The sequence below is a fragment of the Ambystoma mexicanum genome, chromosome 6p (assembly GCF_040938575.1).
Source record: "Ambystoma mexicanum isolate Mex_15411 chromosome 6p, UKY_AmexF1_1, whole genome shotgun sequence".
Taxonomy (NCBI): domain Eukaryota; kingdom Metazoa; phylum Chordata; class Amphibia; order Caudata; family Ambystomatidae; genus Ambystoma; species Ambystoma mexicanum.
In genome coordinates this window covers 578,490,457-578,510,455 of record NC_090935.1, presented here as the reverse complement: position 1 = coordinate 578,510,455, position 19,999 = coordinate 578,490,457, and positions in this window count along the sequence as shown.

Genomic DNA, 19,999 nt, shown 5'->3' with positions numbered 1-19,999 from the left:
GAGGATGTTTTCTACTCTAATATGCTGTTAGGGGGCTGTAGCAGTAAGGATTGTGAAGATGTTACCGGATGTGGAGGAAGGGAATGAAGGTGGGTATGAGGGAAGGGGAGATGGTGAGAGATTGTATAACACAGCCATGAAAAAAAATGATGCACAATTTGTTAAACAGACAAATTTAGTATTAGAAGAGTACATATTTTCACGATGAAAGAAAATGTTGGCGAGACCGTTGATGTGTTTATATAAGATTTGAGGGGGTTACTGGCACCATGTGAATTTACAGGGAGGGAGGACGGTTATATAGCGAACAAATTACTCATGTTCTTTTGGAAGAATTATTCTTTATCAATTGATGATGCACATGTCTAATCGCAAAATACAGGAACGTCTGTGGTAAGCAAAGAATCCCTCACTACAGGAGGCTTTAACAATTGTAAAAGGCATGGAGATAAGCAAATGCTTGAAGCAGGTGAATGCCAAAGCAGGGAGAATGTACAAATAGTGAGTGAGGGACAAAACAGGTATGAGGTGGGAAAGGAGAAAGAGAGGATACATGTTATTAGAAGGGAAAGTGAAAAGGGGAGGGTTCGGGCAACAGAGTAGGCAAGGAAGGGACACTGTACAAGGTGTGGATTTTAGATCTCCAAACCATTTGCTTTCTTTTCTTTTGAACATAGGAAAGGAGCAAGGGAATGTAGATTTTCTTTCTAGATTTCTGCTATCTGAAGATGGGGCAGCCAAAACCATTTGGGTAAGGGTATGTGACGATTCATAGGATCACGTCACTCCTGCCCAAGGGGAGCCCTTCCCTGTGAGGCTAGGGAGATGAGGCCACTAGCCAATAGTTCCCTTAACAGTTGTGGAAAGCAGGACCTCACAGGGAGAGACGTCCCTAATGGGGATAGGGTCTCCCGTTCCATGAAGGAACTCCTTGACCCCTTTTCCCTTGGGACCAAGTCCTTATCAGAAATTCCTGAAAACACTACTGTACGTGATGGTAAGGCTTCTTCCATCTTTGATCTATGAATCAATATGAACCAGAAGAAACAAAAAGACCCTCAGAGTAATAACAGACTCAGTAGCAGGGGCAGCTTTTGGTGCCTGGGGGGGCGGCCAATAGTTCACCAGAGGGAGGTTGGAGGGCACACTGTTCACCAGGGGGAGCTAAGGGAGCACCTCAATGTAGTACTGAGAAGAGGTGGCCCCAACAAGGCAGAAGGATCATCTCAACAACTGGTCATAGAACTGAGAGGAGGTAGCCCCAAGGAGCCATGAAGATCATCTTGACCACTGATCGTAGTACTGAGAAGAGTTGGCCTGAAGGAGGCATAAAGTCTCAACAACTGACCACAGTAATGAGAAGAGTTGGCTTCGAGGAGGCCTAATGATCACATCAACAAAGAAGCACTTGGACTTTATGCTGCGGAGGATCCAGCCCCAGGAAATAAAGACTGAGAAGAGAGAGCAGCTGGCGGGATGACAGCCCAACCCAGGAAGTTCGAACCTGGGAACGTGAAGCTGCAAGGACGCTGATCCCCAGTGGCAGGAAAATTGAGGAATGGTCAGCAGAGCATGACGTTGGAAGGCAAGCTCCTGACCAACCAAAGAGAGAGAAACAGGCGGTAGCATGACCTAAAGGAGGTGGACCATGTGGTCCTGCAAATGTGCTGGAGCCGTGTGGTCTAAGTCTTTGCGGAGCACCAAGGACAGGGAGCACAGTCAAGAAAGCAGGAAACACCGAAGCTACTCGAGTCAGCCTACCACCCCAGGAAGAACCAGTGACATAGTCCTGACATACTGCAGGTAACGGGAAAAGCAGGGGACCTGGTATGGGGGATTGGGGCTACTCCAGAGTCCAAAGACCCTTGGGAGTTATCACCCACATCACAATAGGACACCCAGAGAATCCAGAGTCCAGAGAATCTTGGGCGTAATCTCCCTCATCACAGTAGCGATACCCAGAGAACCAAGAGTCAAGAGAAGCTCGGGAGTATACTCCATCATCACAGTAATGATAACCAGGAAACTAAGAACCTGGAGAACCTCAGTAGGAATCTCCCTCGTCAAAATAGTGATATCCCGGGCGTTGTAAGACTGGCAAAAATTACAGTAACTGTAAAGCAGACTTTCAGAAGACCAGCTCGGGAAGAAGTAAAGAGACTTTTGAGGACTATTGCTAAAGAATTTCCCAAGACAGCCCTCAAGGATGTGAAAGGTGGGTCAGGAAAAGGGAGCCATTTCCCTGACTGTGCTTTCTTTGTTAAATCAGAAGCTAAAGCAAAGGTTTGCTGAAAAAGAGATAAAGACTGAGCCAGTTGACCAGGGGAAGGGAGTCACGGGGAGCACCCAAGTTGTTATTAGTTTAGGTAGTGACAACTGTTTAGAGACATGGAGAGGTAGGTTCTTTGCTTCAAATCTTAATAAAGCTTTGTTGAAACATGCCACCCCTTTGCCCAATTCCGTACTCCACCTCACCACACTACCGAGATCTTCCCATGCTTCTACCTACCATCTTCATGCTGGTTGGCTCTACATGCACAACTACTATCTCGAATTTCTTCTCCTAGTCTATAAAGCTATCAATGGTCTTGCTCGTCAAAAAATGTCTGATTCAATCTGTGCTTACTCTCCATCTAGTCCCCTCCAATCCTGCTCTGCACTCACTGTTCCAAGCCCATCCTGTGCCTCCTCTTGCTTCCGCTCTTTGTTCCTACTCACTCCGCCCCAGTGGAACCCACTGACCATAACAATTAATGCCAGCCCACTCTTCGTGGTAATGCCTCAGCCATCTGTAAATGTGCTATTGTAACTCATTTCCGATCGAAACTGACATCCCTGTCCTTCCAATAAAAACGAATACAAATCAGATACAGTACAGTATAGCACAAAGCCATTACTATATAAAGTTCTCTATTTCCCTCTGCTACTGTAAAAATGCAAATACCGAACTTTTTCCAGTGGCTGCTTGCCAAGACAGCATTGCGGCCTAAGGTGCATTGTGTGTTGGCTAAAATTACAAATGACGATTATCATCACTGCACATTAGATAACTACTGTACAATAAGAGGGAACCATGCTATGGTGACTGTGTATTCTTGTTCAAATGTCATGCTGCCCCTGCAAGGTACAAGACATTCAGGGGGCGAGGGAGTCAGCATCATGTGTCATGGGGCAGTCCCACAGTAGAGACTCACAGATGCATTTCCTATTCCAATTAGAGATCTAGGACTGTATGTCACTGAATGCATGATTAATGCTGGCATATACTACACACAACACACACATCCTTTAGGTCCTGTTGCAAAGCCTGTGCATTACGAGGGGAATGCCATGAGCATTACTCTTTAGAGGGAGGAATAAATACTGTTCTGTAATTCCGAGTCAAGTGCAAGCATATGTGTGTGCCATTTTATGTGCATTTTAGAATACAACTCTTATAATACCCCTTATATCTTGCAAAGGTGGTTGTAAAGGCATCCCATATCATACACAGACACAATCTACATTTCTCGATGAAACCTCCCTCCATCCCCCACGGCGCCCAAATCCTTAAAATCACCGCTGAGCTGAAATTAGCCACCCCTCGTTCTCCTCCCCTGCCCCACCTGTTCATGTCTGATTGAGTCATGCTGATACCTACAGTTGTCTACCCATCAGAGCCATCACGAGTACCTGTGGCCAGGGCACTGCAGTGCATTACCTGGTGAGTGTGATCAATGCCCACAAGATGCTTCCCCTTAGCATGGCTGTACTTCTGGCAATTTACTGCTGGTTCAACACTGCTCTCCTTATTTGCCAACACCTAATCTGATCCAGGAGCACCGTTATCTAAATAGAGACTGGCAGGATCTACAACGAGCAGGAAACTTTGCCTTGGAAAATACATTCAACAGACAAACTTTGGGACTGCAAGTGCTTGCCATGTAATGGGAGAATCCTAAGAAGGTGAAGCAGAATCTGCTGTCAAAGATCAAGGAAAGTTTATCCCTCATTCTCTATTGGCATTGGGAGCTCAGGCTTCTGTATAGGGCACCGTTGTATCGCGTGTGTTCTTCCACTGTGTGAGGGCCCATGACACCAACATGCAGTATGTTTCTTTTTTTGTATTGCCAACCGCCTCGCCAGTTCTGAGCATTTTCTTGGATGAGGCATTATCACTGAACAGCACTACGGAGTTGGTGAAAGGTCAAGGGGCAGAGCAACCTGCCTACAAGCTCAGCGACGGGCCGGTGGTGCAAGACCTGGAGCTGGGTGATTAGGCGCGATGGACGGGTGGTGCAAGACCTGGAGTTGGGTGATTAGGCGTGACTGATTGGTGGTGCAGCACCTGGAGTTGGGTGATTAGGCACGACGGACCGGTGGTGCAAGACCTGGGGTTGGGTGATTAGGCACGATGGGCTGGTGGTTCAGTACTTGGAGCTGGGTGATTAGGCGCGACGGGCCAGTGGTGCAAGACCTGGAGCTGGGTGACTAGGCGCAACGGATTGTTGGTGCAATACCTGAAGCTGGGAGATTAGGCGCGACAGGCTGGTGGTGCAAGAACTGAAGCTGGTTGATTAGGCACGATGGGCTGGTGGTGCAAGACCTGGAGCTGGGTGATTAGGTGCGACAGGCTGGTGGTGCAGGACCTTGAGCTGGGTGATTAGGCGTGACGGGTTGGTGGTGCAAGACCTGGAGCTGGGTGATTAGGCACGACGGGCTGGTGGTGCGAGACCTAGAGCTGGGTGATTAGGCATGACGGGCTGGTGGTGCAAGACCTGGAGCTGGTGATTAGGCGCTCCGGATTGGTGGTTCAGGACCTGGGTGATTAGGTGCGACGGGTTGGTGGTGCAAGACCTGGAGCTGGGTGATTAGGCACGACGGGCTGGTGGTGCAAGACCTAGAGCTGGGTGATTAGGCATGACGGGCTGGTGGTGCAAGACCTGGAGCTGGTGATTAGGCGCGACAGGCTGGTGGTGCAAGAACTGAAGCTGGTTGATTAGGCACGATGGGCTGGTGGTGCAAGACCTGGAGCTGGGTGATTAGGTGCGACAGGCTGGTGGTGCAGGACCTTGAGCTGGGTGATTAGGCGCGACGGGTTGGTGGTGCAAGACCTGGAGCTGGGTGATTAGGCACGACGGGCTGGTGGTGCGAGACCTAGAGCTGGGTGATTAGGCATGACGGGCTGGTGGTGCAAGACCTGAAGCTGGGTGATTAGGCGCGACAGGCTGGTGGTGCAAGACCTGGAGCTGGGTGAGCAGGCGCGACGGGCTGGTGGTGCAAGACCTGGAGCTGGGTGATTAGGCGCAACGGGGCAGTGGTGCAAGACCTGGAGCTGGGTGATTAGGCGCGACGGATTGGTGGTGCAGGACCTGGGTGATTAGTTGCGACGGGCTGGTGGTGCAAAATCTGGAGCTGGGTGATGATGCATGACGGGCTGGTGGTGCAAGACCTGGAGCTGGGTGATTAGGCGTGATGGGCTGGTGGTGCAAGACCTGGGGCTGGGTGATTAGGCGCGATGGGCTGGTGGTATTGGACCTGGAGCTGGGTGCTGAGGTATGACGGGCCGGAGGTGCAAGACCTGGAGCTGGGTGATTAGGAGCGACGGGCTGGTGGTGCAAGACCTGGAGCTGGGTGATTAGGCGCGACGGGCTAGTGGTGCAAGACCTGGAGCTGGGTGATTAGGTGCGACGGGCCGGTGGTGTAAGACCTGGACCTGGGTGATTAGGCGCGACGGGCTGGTGGTGCAAGACCTGGAGCTGGGTGATTAGGCGCGACGGGCTGGTGGTGCAAGACCTGGATCTGGGTGATTAGGTGCGACGGGCCGGTGGTGCAAGACCTGGAGCTGGGTGATTAGGCATGGCGGACCGGTGGTGCAAGACCTGGAGCTGGGTGATTAGGCTCATGTTCAGCAAGTACATAAATCTAAGGTTTATCAAGAAAGAAATTTGCGTCCCTCAAAAAAGAGCAGCACCTGTAGATCTGTCTGTGCGCCTTGCACTGATAGATGCAGGAAATGCACTCTGTGTACCCAGCAGCAGGGTTTACTCCTAGTAATAACAGTGTGCTCCTGATGCAGAGGCTGGTGTAGATGTATCCTAGGGTCTGGATGAGAAGGTCCAGCTTTAAAAGGAGGAAGCAGCCCTAGAATGAAGATCTCACGGGCATCAAGTGCACACGGGCATGCATGCCATCATTGGTATGTCAGCGCCCTTGAATGGCACTGCCAGCAACCGTCGGACTGCCGCTCCTGACCAGCTTTAGCAATCACCCCAATACATCCACCCTCTCCTTGAGCACTTCCCCGCCCAACCTGATGGTTGCCCCTCTCATGACACTACTCATGTCATGCCTTATTGGGACCTGCAACCCATTGACAGCATCGCCCATGTCGGCTTCATCCACAGCAATGCCTTCTTGTCAAATGAACATCAGTGCTGTAGTAGCCCCATTGCACCCTGCAACCCCTGGTCACCATGTCTCCATGTGCCAGCACAGAGCCCTCACCTGAAACCCCACAGTTTCAAGGCCCGATTACACACTGTCAGCCCTTACCCCCTGGAATGAGAAGGGGATTGCTAGCAACGGCAAACATTCCCCAGGCACAATGGTCGGCATAACATTCAAACATCTGGTCACGTTTGAATAGTATCAAGAATGGGGGGGGTGGCATGCACTGCGCATTAACCTCTCAGTAGGTGGGAGTAGGTGGCGTGTACAATGACTTCATTGGTAAATCAGGACAGACATGTATGCCTTCACACTTGTGTGCATTCAGGACAAGATACATTCTTTTGGATTCTTTCTTGACGTGCCTGCTGAGTTCTGCATGCCCACTCACCCGTTGCCCACCCCTGCTGAGTTCTGCATGCCCACTCACCCGTTGCCCACCCCGGCTGAGTTCTGCATGCCCACTCACCCCTTGCCCACCCCCTGATGAGTTCTGCATGCCCACTCACCTGTTGCCCACCCCCTGCGTTAGTCAGGCACTTCCACCTCAGGCCAACACACGACAACATCCCCTGGCATACCACTTTACCCTCAGGCACCCCCCCCTGCGCTACACCATGAAGGCAGGCTCATTTATTTTCCTGTCCCTTTATTAATATATTTATGTATGCATTCCTTTAGAATCAGTCTCCGCAAATAAAGAAGACAAACAACACACTGTTCATTTCTTCAAGGTGACGACGGAAATACAGAAAGAAAATGGAAGAGGCACCCCGATAACTGGGGCAGGGGCCTTCCTTCTTCCACTCTCTCGTCCCCTCTCCCCCCCTCGGGGGCAGGGGAGAGGGCGGCAAGAGTCCAAAAGAGCGCCAAGCGCAACAGTAAGCCCGCGAAGGGCAACAATGGAAAGGGGAGGAGCAAGGGCTTCATATGCAGCGGGCGCCCGGCACAGGAGCACTTGCAGCTCTTCCAGCAGCCGGGCGCCCGTCAACCAGGAGAGGATTTTGTTTTATCACGATGGGTTTGTTACTGATTTCGGGCCTCCTTTTCACGTTACTGATGTGGGGCCTCCGTGTCACCTTAATGATTAAGGGCTCCGTTTAACTTTTCGGGTCGCTGCACTAGCGGTGAATTGTTTGGAGGTACGGTTGTAGTTTTGTAATGTTATGGCGCTACACATGCCCTGTTTATTGGATTGTTCAGGGGGCACGCAATGCGTTTCCTCAAGGGGAAAGTCTCCCGTGTTCAGCGTTGGTTTTCTGCATTATATGACGTTATGTGGTCGCCCTGTGCCCTCATTCCGGCCCTCGGGCATTGCTGATTGTGGTATCTATGCGCAGTATATCATTACAGTATCTAAAAATGTGGCCGTTGTGTGGTGTTTGTTCGGTACGGCCGCCACACCGATTTGGGGCATTTCTTGTCTGCCACAGTCCATCCTAATGAAAAGGAATCGTTGGGTGGTGATATGTATATATCTGGCGTGACCCAGGAACCACATGGTACTCCGTTGTCCGTATAACCAAGGGTTGGCCCATGCATCCACACGGAAGAGCGCATTGTTGTTCGCCAAAGCGCACCTCGGATGCAGATTTAATTTTCATAAAGTGTTTTCATTGCATGGTGGGATGCGAGCTTCATAGAGGTATACTTCAGCAATTAAGCGATTGGGCGATTCATAACCCCCACGCCGCATGTTACCAGTATGTCAGTATTTTCTTGCCCACCCGCATTGGAAATGTAATGGTACAAGAGGACCGCAGCGAGGCATCTTGTTCACTTGACCATGTTCGCAATCTTATGAACTTCGCAATCTTATGAACTGCATTGGTGTTCTATTTTGGCAGCAAAGCTGTTTCACTTGACCAGCCTGTGTTTTGGTGCACAATGGCCCCGTGCTGCACTGTTGTTTTCGAGGTTGGAGCACGTGTAGTGCAGTGTTGTAATGGAGGCTCGGTGTGAAGCATGGGCTTTTTTGTTTACGGGTTGCTGGGACAAAACGGCATGAGTGCTGAGCGTGTCTTTACCCTAAGAGCTGGGAGGTCATACAATGTGCATAATGGACTGTAATTTCGGTCTGATTGCCGGAATTTATATGGACACTCTTAAATGTCTGCACGGAATGTAATTCATGCGATTTATTCACACAGTTGTTCGTGGACGCGCCTCTGTGTACTAACGCAAGCACTCCAGGTGAATGTGATCAATGCCTTACATGCTGTATCTGTGCATTAATCAGGTTTTGAAATTGGTAATGTCGAAAGTGGGTAGCACGTATGGTCTTGGAATTCAAAATTTGAACCATTATAGGATGCAATAGGCGAAGAGATGAAGAGATTACAGATGGTTTCATGTACTTCTTTCTCGATGCTGGAGATGGGATCCGCAGGTTGGTGCATGGTCTCTGCCCGCATGACACAGCCTGTTTAAGGCGACGGTTTGTGTTGATTTCAGCTACTATGTGACATGATTGTGTGGGGGTTGCTGGTAGAATGAGTTTGCCGGCATTTTATTACACATGGCAACATCAAGGAGGGAGAAAGGGTGGCGTGTTTTTTGTTTTGTCGCTCAGAACACAGTACCGCGTGTCGCTTAATAATTTAAGAAATGTACAAATGACTTTGAATTGGTGCAGTGTTTTCCGGCATACCAGATGCTCCCAATGGTATGCCGAGTGTTTAAATGGAGTGTTAATTTGCGCTCATACTTGCTTTACAAATAGCGAGAATTCAATGTGAACCTCGATTCGGCGCGAAAAAGTAACAGATCGGACGTTTTGAACCTGCAATTTTCCAATGGGGCTGTTGATGGCCGACGTCCCCTTTTGTTGTTGATGCGTAATTTAAACAAGTGGACGTTTCGAATTATGAGTAAATTGGTTCATGGCCTCGGCGCCGCACGTTCCCTTTATGGTTAATGGGAGCGAAGGCAAACGCATATGGGCATTCAGAGGAACAATGTGGTTAGTTCACGGCGCCACACCTGTCAGTGCATAATTTGAGGCGTTGTTCCAGAACAGGTGTATTTAATTTGAATTCTATGCCCAACTGTTCATGGCCCTGTGGCGCAGTAATTGAGGTAATACTGTGGGATTAAGTGATTTAAGGAATGATGAATCAAGGGGCGCATGCATGCTGGCGCCATGAATTGAACTCCATAATGGCCGTAGTTTTTAACCAGCAGATATGTGCAAGGAGAAGCCCATGTCCCTTAGGGCAACAGGGCAGCATATGGTGCTTGAGAAATAAACATGGAGGCCGTGATTGCATAAGGAACGGACTACCCCTAAGGTTGGTGTGGCAATGTTGTGCCTTTACAAGTGAGGTCTAGGTACGGTCGCAGCTTTAAAGAACTGCTGCAATACTGGCGGGCGGAAATGAAAGGGGGTCAGTGGCTGTGTTTAGGAGTTTGCGTTTAATGTTTCGTGCCCATTTTGGTGCATTATGGGAATTGTAGTTGGGCACAGGATTGATATCAGATTGGCTTTTTATTCTGTAGATTCAATTTATGCCAGACGCAGTCATGCCCCTGGCCGGGGTTTAGTTCCCCGTATACCTGCAAGACTATAAGTCCCAGAATGCGTTTAGGCATTTGCCACGTGCATTTCTAAATAATGCGGCTTTCATGTAGCTGCTACGCATTGGTTAAGGTGCTCTCTATTGTTAAAAAAGGGTTTGGAAATGGAAAAATGGCGGCTTTACAGTGAAGAAATTTTCTTTCATTACACATGCATGGGATTGGTTTTTCCAAAAAACGAAAGTAATCAGAGTTGGTTTCCAGTAACGTCCACACGAATAATAGGGAATACTTACTACGAATAGGGATTTTTTGACCATTGATGTTAGTAGGTGCAAACATGGTGTAAGTGCATGGCCATGGAATATTGTTTTCTGGGGTATTCACTAGCCATCGATGGTAGCAGGTGCAAGAAGGGTGCATGGCCATGGAATTGTGCCAGGCGTATCCCTTAGGCTTATACACAGCCCAAAACTGTTGGGTTTGAGAGATGGGTGCGTGCATATCTCCTGGGTTGATCGTCTTGCCTTGGGGCAGGGGGGCATGTGCCCAAGGCATTTGGGGGGACAGCCCCGGTTGTGTTGCGTGGGGGGGGGGCACTGCTGTGCATAGTGAGTCACTGGTCCCTCCCGCGGGAGGTGAATAGTTAAGTACATTTGCCATAGCACAGCAACGTGCGGAACTCGCGTGTCTGGACTTTTATGCAACATCCAAGAAAAATGTTAGGATGCATCTGGATCGAGTAATGGTTTCTTAAAGTGGGTTTCTATGTCTTTAGGACAGGATAGCGTGCCACAGGACTTAACATTCTTTTAAGAGGCACAATTACTGAAAGATTAGCGGAAACATTGCTGGTGGATAATATAATTATGGCTAATAGTATAGGTTGTATGGATACAAATAAGCCCCACTTCTGGATAACAAGACTACAAATACCAGAACGCAATTCGGCAGAAGGCGGTTGCATGGCCTGAAGTTGTTTAGATATTGAGGAATGTTGATGGATAATATGCTGGTTGGTTTTCAGGAGCCATTAGAAAGGGTTTTCCAGGAGGCATTACTTGGGGGAGATGATCCATATGGACAGGTAGCGATTCCACCGACCAAGATTTCCCGGAAATGGCAGGGTGGTTAATTATTCACTCAGCTGACGAATGAATTTATGTATGGGGGAAGGTACCTATCCACAAGGCAATGCTTTTGGGACACAACCTACAAGTCCAAAAAAGGTGTCCACAGTATGCCTCATGTCTGCATTGGGTGGATAACAAATTGTTTTCTGTTCAAATACAGGCAGAGGTGTCTGGTGTGGCAACGTGGGCTCCGCTTCCTCGAACAAATGGCGTTCTCTCAGCCCAAAAACACCTGCAAGGGCAGGGGGTAACAGGCACGGAGGGTTGAGAGAGTCGTGTCTACGAAGGAGATGGTTGGACAAGGCAAGGAACACAGTCGGACCAGCGCCCCTTGGGAGCCTGAAACAGCAGGGGCGTCTGGTGGTGGCAACGAGGGCTCTGCTTCCTTGAACAAATGGCGCTCTCTCAGCCCAAAAACACCTGCAGGGGCAGGGTGGTATCAGGCACGGAGGGTTCAGAGAGTTGTGTCTACGAAGGAGACGGTTGGGCAAGGAACGGAGTCGGACCGGCGCATCTTGGGAGCCTAAAACGGCAGGGGTGTCTGGTGGGGGCAGCGAGGGCTCCGCTTCCTCGAGCAAATTGCGCTCTCTCAGTCCAAAACACCTGCAGGGGCAGGTGGGTATCAGGCATGGAGGGTTGAGAGAGTGGTGTCTACAAAGGAGATGGTTGTACTATGCAAGAAACGGAGTCGGGCCAGTGCCCCTTGGGAGCCTAAAACGGCAGGGGCATCTGGTGGTGGCAATCGGGGCTCCGCTTCTTCGAACAAATGGTGCTCTCACAGCCCAGAAACACCTGCAGGGGCAGGGGGATAGCAGGCACGGAGGGTTGAGAGAGTTGGGGCTACCAATGGATGGTTGGTAGAAAGGGGAGGCAGTTGGCCTCAAAGCGGTGGTCGAACCGGGAGCCGGTTGTGCGAGAGCAGGTCAAGGTATGACGGAAAGATGGAGGGGACTGAAGTATCCCTAGATCAGGCACAACCGGAAAAGGTGAAATCCCTGGTCAAAGGAGGATAGACGGAGTTGCACTGGGCAGGAAGGTGTACTCAGAACTGCTAGAACTACAAAATAGGAAAAGGGGGAGCCACGGTGGGCGGTAACCCACCTTTAGCGTGGCGGTGTTGTGGCAACCAATGAGAAGAGAAAGACTCCGAATGAGCCATTGCTAAACCGGAAGGGGCTTCGCCCAGTCTGGACAGCGCCTCCTGGGAGCCTAAACGGTGTGGGTGCCTGGCGGTAGCAATTGGGGCTCAGCTTCCCTCCAACAAACGGCCCTCCCCCAGTCCACAAATACCTGCAGGGGCAGGCGGTTCTCAGACTCGAAGGTCTTGGGGGAGTTGGGCCTGCAATGGACATGGATAAAAAGGGGGAAGCAGGACAAGGAGCAGTCGCTACATCTTTGGAACTATTTTCAAGATCTGTTTGCTGTGGTTGTATATATGTGAAAATAAATCTGCGGCCTTGTTACGCCTAAACAAAAGAAAATGTCTCATTCAGCACCTTGCTAGAGGGGAAAGGAAAGGGGCTGGCAAGAATGAGAAATGGGTGATACACTGGCCTAACTAATGGACAAATGCCCAGGTGATAAAGGTGACGACGGAAATACAGAAAGAAAATGGAGGAGGCACCCCGATAACCGGGGCAGGGGCCTTCCTCCTTCCGCTCTCTCGTCCCCACTGCCCCCTTGGGTGCAGGGGAGAGGGCGGCAAGAGTCCAAAAGAGCGCCAAGCGCAGCAGTAAGCCCGCGAAGGGCAACAATGGAAAGGGGAGGAGCAAGGGCTTCATATGCAGCGGGGGCCCGGCACAGGAGCACTTGCAGCTCTTCCAGCAGCCGGGCGCCCGTCAACCAGGAGAGGATTTCGTTTTCCCACCCACCCACCCTACAGCTACGGTAGAACCTGGACGTCGTTGTCGCAGGACGACAGTGCAGTGTTGTGGCGACCAATGAGAAGAGAAAGACTCCGAATAAGCCATTGCTAAACCGGAAGGGGCTTCGCCCAGTCTGGACAGCGCCTCCTGGGAGCCTAAACGGCGGGGGTGTCTGGCGGTAGCAATTGGGGCTCAGCTTCCCTCCAACAAACGGCGCTCCCCCAGTCCGCAAATACCTGCAGGGGCAGGCGGTTCTCAGACTCGAAGGTCTTGGGGGAGTTGGGCCTGCAATGGACATGGATAAAAAGGGGGAAGCAGGACAAGGAGCAGTCGCTACATCTTTGGAACTATTTTCAAGATCTGTTTGCTGTGGTTGTATATATGTGAAAATAAATCTGCGGCCTTGTTACGCCAAACCAAAAGAAAATGTCTCATTCAGCACCTTACTAGAGGGGAAAGGAAAGGGGCTGGCAAGAATGAGAAATGGGTGATACACTGGCCTAACTAATGGACAAATGCCCAGGTTATTACATTTTGCTCCACGTTGGCGGGAGACGCAGACTTGCGTGAAATTTAAAAAGGCGCTCGTCCGTTGACATTATTTGAACATCGGTAAAATTCAAGGGCACAACACATTACTTCCCCACACATTTACTCGATGTGCATGCGCCACCATTCAGATACCGACTTCCATCAGTCGCCCCCTACTGAACAGCGAGGGTGGGGCCGATCGGACTTCTAGTCAAATCCATTTAGAAAACCGTTGCTGAGAATAAAGTATCGCCTTCGGAATGCGTGTTGCTCGAGGGCAGACAGGAAATGAACACGTTGCATCAGTTGACGTCATGAAACATTGTTAAACACATTACATCACTACTGTATGCTGACGTAGTCACACTGAAAGCAGGCAAAGCAGGGTATGCAAGGTGTGGCTAGCAAGATGTTTTGGACTAGCACTCATAGCAGCCCTCCAGATTGAATATCCTGGGTGGGCTGTTAGGAGTACGGGAAGACAGCAAACAGTTGCTTGCAGAAAATAAAAGGTATCACTTGTCTGAATGTGTGCGGCTCAGGGTAGGCAGGAAAGGAAACATGTAACTCTAAACATTTATTTATTTATTTACTGGTCATTTGTTAGGCGCTTATACAATTAGCAAAACTGTTTCAAAGTGCCCAGACGTGACTATACACATTATGCAGTTACACACACAGGGGAGGTAGTGCCTACAGCCTGCAGCCGGCTAGATGTTTCAGAGAATTCCCATGTACCCTCCCACTGAAAGTCCTGCATAGAGCTGATGAGGGTTGAAGAATATAAGTGAGAGAACTTCGAATACCCGAATGAGTTCACTATGTCCGCATCACCCTGCATGCTATGCAATCAAGGGAAAGGTCACACACCTGCAATACTCTTAGAGACTCTGTACACACTATCTGATGATAGTTGCAAAACAAGAGCATCACTTATTAGAATGAGTTCAGTGTGAGGGCAAGCGGCTGCTTCCACTCCTAAAGTCAACAGGACGAATGAGTCCCCCATAGGCAGAGGCACTAGTGAAATGGTTTGATGCATGAAGTTGGCATGCATTCGAATTCTGCAATTTAACGCGTGGGGAACGCATGTCTACGGTGCCCTATAACTGTACCGTAATGCAATGTAACTTCTTTACACGTCTTATACTGTGCATGTGTTCTGGGTGTCACTTAACGCTGTGTACCGTACTCTTGATTAATAATGAACCCGGTGTTAATAGCATGGATCCTTCACGCACCTTTCCATAAAAGTGAAGACACCATTATTGAGCGGTAGTCGGTTGGATTCAAGTGATGTTAGTGAGTCTGCAAAAAGTGTCTAGTTCTATATACAATTATCCAACTAAGCCTTTTTATTTAATTGCACCAGCCTTTTCCTGAAGCACAATAACGTTGTCTTAGGGTGGCCTTAAGCTGTGGGGGAACCCCCTCATGGACGCCGTGATGGTGCTGGATTAGGAGCTGCCCCGCACACCTTTGTATCCTCGAAAGCAGCTCTGCATGCACTACCCTTAGCTAGGCAATGTACTGCAGAAACTAGGCTCAAGCCTCCCTTGCTAACTGAGTAGACAAACATCAACCATTGAGAAGCTGTGAATCCAGCCCTTTGAAAAAGACCAAGGCGCCAGATCTCAAGCACTGGGGCTGTGCAGGAGAAGGACACTTGAATCTATCTCAGCTGAGTGGCCCAAGTCTCTATTACTGTACAGGTTAATGCCAGAAGCACATCCCCCTTTGAGCAATACGCTCACCCATCAGGCACACTAGCGTGCCTGCCAGGGGTGGGTGGAGTTTGTTTATTGATTTGTATTGTGCACACAAACCCGTAGTTATCTGGGTGCATTGCAAGAGAATTACAAGTGTTACAGTTCCACACAGATATAAATGCAATCACAGTAAAATACGGTAGTTGACATACATAATGAACAAGCAAAGGAAACGGTACACAGCAAGATCAGTGCTAGTAAAGTCGACGGTAGTTAAGGACTTGAGGAAGTCAGATGTCATTCGAGACTAACCCATTTTTTGTGTTTTTCCTAAAGATTTGGAATGTCTGGTCAATTCGAAAATGAATAGGGAGAGAGTTCCAGAAGTGGGCGGCCTGAACCGGAAAACGAGTGCCACCAGCCTTTTTCAGATTAAATCTGGGAACTGCGATACAGTGCAAGTTTGCAGTCCTAGTGGGACGTGATGAGACTTGGCAGCATTGTTTAGACATTTATGGGTGATGGAAACTATTTTTAACTGGATCCTGTTCTTGATGGAGTGAGTTGACAACAATATCTACTATCAACTACCAACAGTTCAAGTTAGGCTTCTGATGAAGAGGGATCTCCCTTGAAACACGTAAAGCCACAGCACATTGAACTTGAGAAATATGTGTTTGCTCACGGTCACATTTAATAAGTGATAAAAATTCTTGTGTATTTTATAAAATGTATGTTTCTTGAAGTTCCGTTTTTTTTACATTCATGTGTTTAACAGTATTCATTGAAGCATCAATTTCTACCTACAACTAGTTACCACCATTGAGTTGGATGGTTGATAGTGTGCAAGGGACGGGAGGTCTCCTACATTTGGATCCTTTTTCTTCTTTCGCGAGTTGACAACATAACAGAGCAGAGTAGCTGTTGTATTCTGTCACTGGTGCTGGGGTCCTGGTTTTCAATTCAGCTAATTATGAGTATTTCTGCTGAGGATACCCTGGTAATGAAATCAAGCCTTCTTTTAAACGTAATGTGTGATGATGTCAACAATGAACATGCAAGGTCAAAAGAGGAATTGGCATGAGCCGAGCCCCAAACAGACGGGGTGTCAAAAGAAGTATCATCCACACACAGCTCCACCTTGCCATGCCAAATATCTGGATGAGCCTGTCCAGCATGCAGTCTGTGGCCCTTCCATTCACAAAGATCCAATGATGGCCTAATTAAAGATGACTGATTGAGAATAAATATAGCTGCTAAGTGCCTAGTAAAGTGAACAAGACATGGCTTAGTTGACCCTGGGCAGTAACTGCTAGATGTGAGTCCTGCCTCAGAACCACCTGGGCTGCTAGCAGGGAACTCTTGTTGTGCCTCCACAGAAAGCACCAGCACTTGCTTGCAAATTCCTCGCCATTTGCATACGCGTAGTTTGGGTCTGTGGTAGGAGTCCAGCAGTGCAGTGGTGGGGAAGAAGGAGTGCTAGCCAACTGAGAGATGGGGACTTGGCCTAATGACCAAAATGGACCAGGAAATGAGCAGCACTTCTATTGCTTGTTGACAAAACTGCCAGGGCCAGCAACATTCATTTTGAGAGAGGAAGTGGGAGGGCCCAGAAGGCTGCTGCAGTGGCCATTTTAGAGAGGCTGTAATAATAACTAGACTATCAATCAGGAGTTGCATGTATCATACAAGATGACCATCACAGCAGGCTAGTGCTATGCATCCTGATCATCAGGGTGGCCACTGGCAACAGGATTATATAGGATGAGGTGGGCACTGTGGTAGTGTAGTCTTGTCTTGCCATTGGCCTGGGTGCTTGCTGTAAGAATGTTGGTGCATGAATGCAGCTCAGGAGAATGTTGGGTGGATCTGTGTGTGAATGTTCTGAGAGTGACAGTTGGGAGCCTGAGCTGGGGATGGCCGGTGGGTCCACTCCTTTGTTAGTTATGTTTATACCCATCCATGTTCCTGTCAGTGTCTATACGTGACTGTACATGTATACAAGAGAAACTGGAGCAATATACATAATGCACATATGTAAAATAAAGCCTTGCCTGGAACCAAATCTAGACTCCATAGCAGGTCTGTGCTTCAGTGATGCATCCTGCTGTCTAGTGAAAGGATTTACAACATTGGCGACGAGGATGGGTTGATGCTTGTGGTATGTGTGGTGCGTGTGTTCACTGCAGGCTGGTTGGAGTTTGCTTGAAGTTGGGTGGTAGCTTTATATATATGTGGTTTTGAATCTGTGGGATGTCTGTAGGGAGTCAAGTGGGAGCGGTTTGTGTTTGAATGAGACGTGTGGGTGTAAAGAAGAAGAAGTGCGGTCAAAGTTATTCCTTCTGAAAATGTTGTTTTTGGTTGGCAACACCTCTTTTTGTTTGTCAGATGGTTGGACCTTTATGGACTATAGTGCTGTTGGGTGTCACGGTTGTGGTGATACCGGGTCCGTGGCGGGACAAATCTGTGATCCCCCCTTTTGTTCCCCACCTGATTGTATGATTGATTTCCTTTAGTTGTGTTAGGTTGGTGCCAGAGTGTGGCAGGCTCTGTGCCTGGATGTGGCAGGTACAGATGGAAGGTGTTTGTTGTGGTCTGAGGGTTTTGGTGAAAGGGAGATGTTGTGGTGAGTCTGTGGTGAGTCTGGTATGAAATGGAGATGTTGTGTGTGGTTGAGTCTGGTAGGAAAGGGAGATGTTGTAGTGTAGTCTTGTCTTGCCACTGGCCTGGGTGCTTGCTCTAAGAATGTTGGTGCATGAATGCAGCTCAGGGGAATGTTGGGTGGATCTGTGTGTGAATGTTCTGAGGGTGTGAGTTGGGAGCCTGAGCTGAGGATGACTGGATGGCCGGTGGGTTCACTCCTTTGTCAGTAATGTCTATACCTCTCCATGTTCCTGTCAGTGTCTACATGTGACTGTAAATACCTACAAGAGTAACCGGAGTAATGTACAGATAAAGCCTTGCCTGGAACCAAATCTAGACTCCACAGCAGGTCTGTGCTTCAGTGATGCATCCTGATGTCTAGTGAAAGGCTTTACAACAGGCACCACCGTGGACATTTTCACGAGTGCTTAATTTGTCTAAATATAATGTTTGGTGATTGCCAAAGCCTGAATTGCACCATTCAGGAAACAAAATAAGTATGAAAGTGGAGGAACTTCCACCAGTTTTGGTTGCATCCTAGTAGTAAATACTACAGCTGATCTACACAAAGGTCAGGTAATGCCTTTCAGTCTCTATGTCTGCATACACCATCTTTATTTTACTTTCAAAGCTTTATTCAGTTGACAACAGACAACTTAGTGAAATTCCCAGCACGCCCACGCTCAAACCTAGCCTAACACCCTTCAACTTCTCTAAAGTTTCCACTCATGAAACTGAAAACATCATTGCCTCACTAAAACCATCCAATTGCAAAGGCGATTACTGCCCGGCCCAGATAATCAAGGATGCCGCCAGAGACCTTGCCCCCTTCGTCGCTAAACTCATCAATGCCTCCTTCTCATCTAGCACCGTCCCAAGCAGCTTAAAAGAGTCCTGGGTGCTCCCCCTGCTTAAAAAAACAAACCTTAGACCCCTCCATCCCCACCAACTATAGGCCCATCTCTACTGTCCCTTTCCTCCTGAAGATAATTGACAGAGTGGCCTATCTCCAAATCCAAAAATACCTGGAGACCAACCAACTCCTCGGCACTCGTCAATCGTGCTTCAGATCGCAACACGATACTTAGACTACCCTTATAGATCTCAAAGCCCAGGTTGACGAGCTCAACGATAAAGGAAACACAGTTATGCTACTCCTCCTTGATCTGTCGGCAGCTTTTGACCTAGTGGAGCATGCAGTACTCTGCAAACACCTAGCGTCAGCCGCCCACTTCTCAAGTGAAGCCATAGCCTGGATCCAATCCTTTCTCGACAACAGAAGCATGCAAGTCTTCTCCACCTTAGACTCTGCAGACGCTATCCAGACAACATGTGGAGTCCCACAGGGCTCTTGTGCCTCGCCAACGATGTATAATATCTTTACTAAACCTCTGTTCGACAAATTGGACAGACTGGGTGTCACCTGCACAAATTATGCAGACGACACTCAGATCCTCATCCCCCTTTCGGGCAATTTCACTACGGATACGGCTTTAGTAAACAAAATGTACACCCTCATTCAGGCATGGATTGCAACCCATGGCCTCTGCCTGAATGACGAAAAAAACAGAGATCCTCGTTCTAGGCTCACCCAACAACCTAAAAAAAACTTGATTCCAACTACAGCTGCTTCAATATCGATGGCAATATAATCCCCGTCGCCAAAGAGGTGAAAACCCTTGGTTTCTATTTGGACTCCACTTTGTCCCTAAGGAAACAAGTGAACTCCCTGGCCTCATCCACAACCTATACCGGTAAACTTATTAAAGCATGCAGACCCTTCCTCTCACCAGCGAGCTGCATTATCCTAGCCAATACACTAATCCTCTCAAAACTGGATTACTGCAATGCACTTTATGCAGGCACAAATAAATACATCATCAATAAACTTCAAACCCTACAAAACAACGTGCTCAGAACGGCCCTGAACCTCCCAGCTAGAGAGCACATCTCAAATGTGCGGAGAAAATACAACTGGCTAAAAATTAGCGATAGGATCACCTTCAAAATTGTCACACTAACATTCAAATGTCTGAACAATGCAGCCCCCCCCCATACCTTAGGGATAGAATAATAATAAAAACCACTGCACCACCAACCAGAACAGCCAACTCTTTCTGCCTCCAAACCCCTAGATTCTGACTAAAAAATACAGGAGATAATAGCTTCCCTG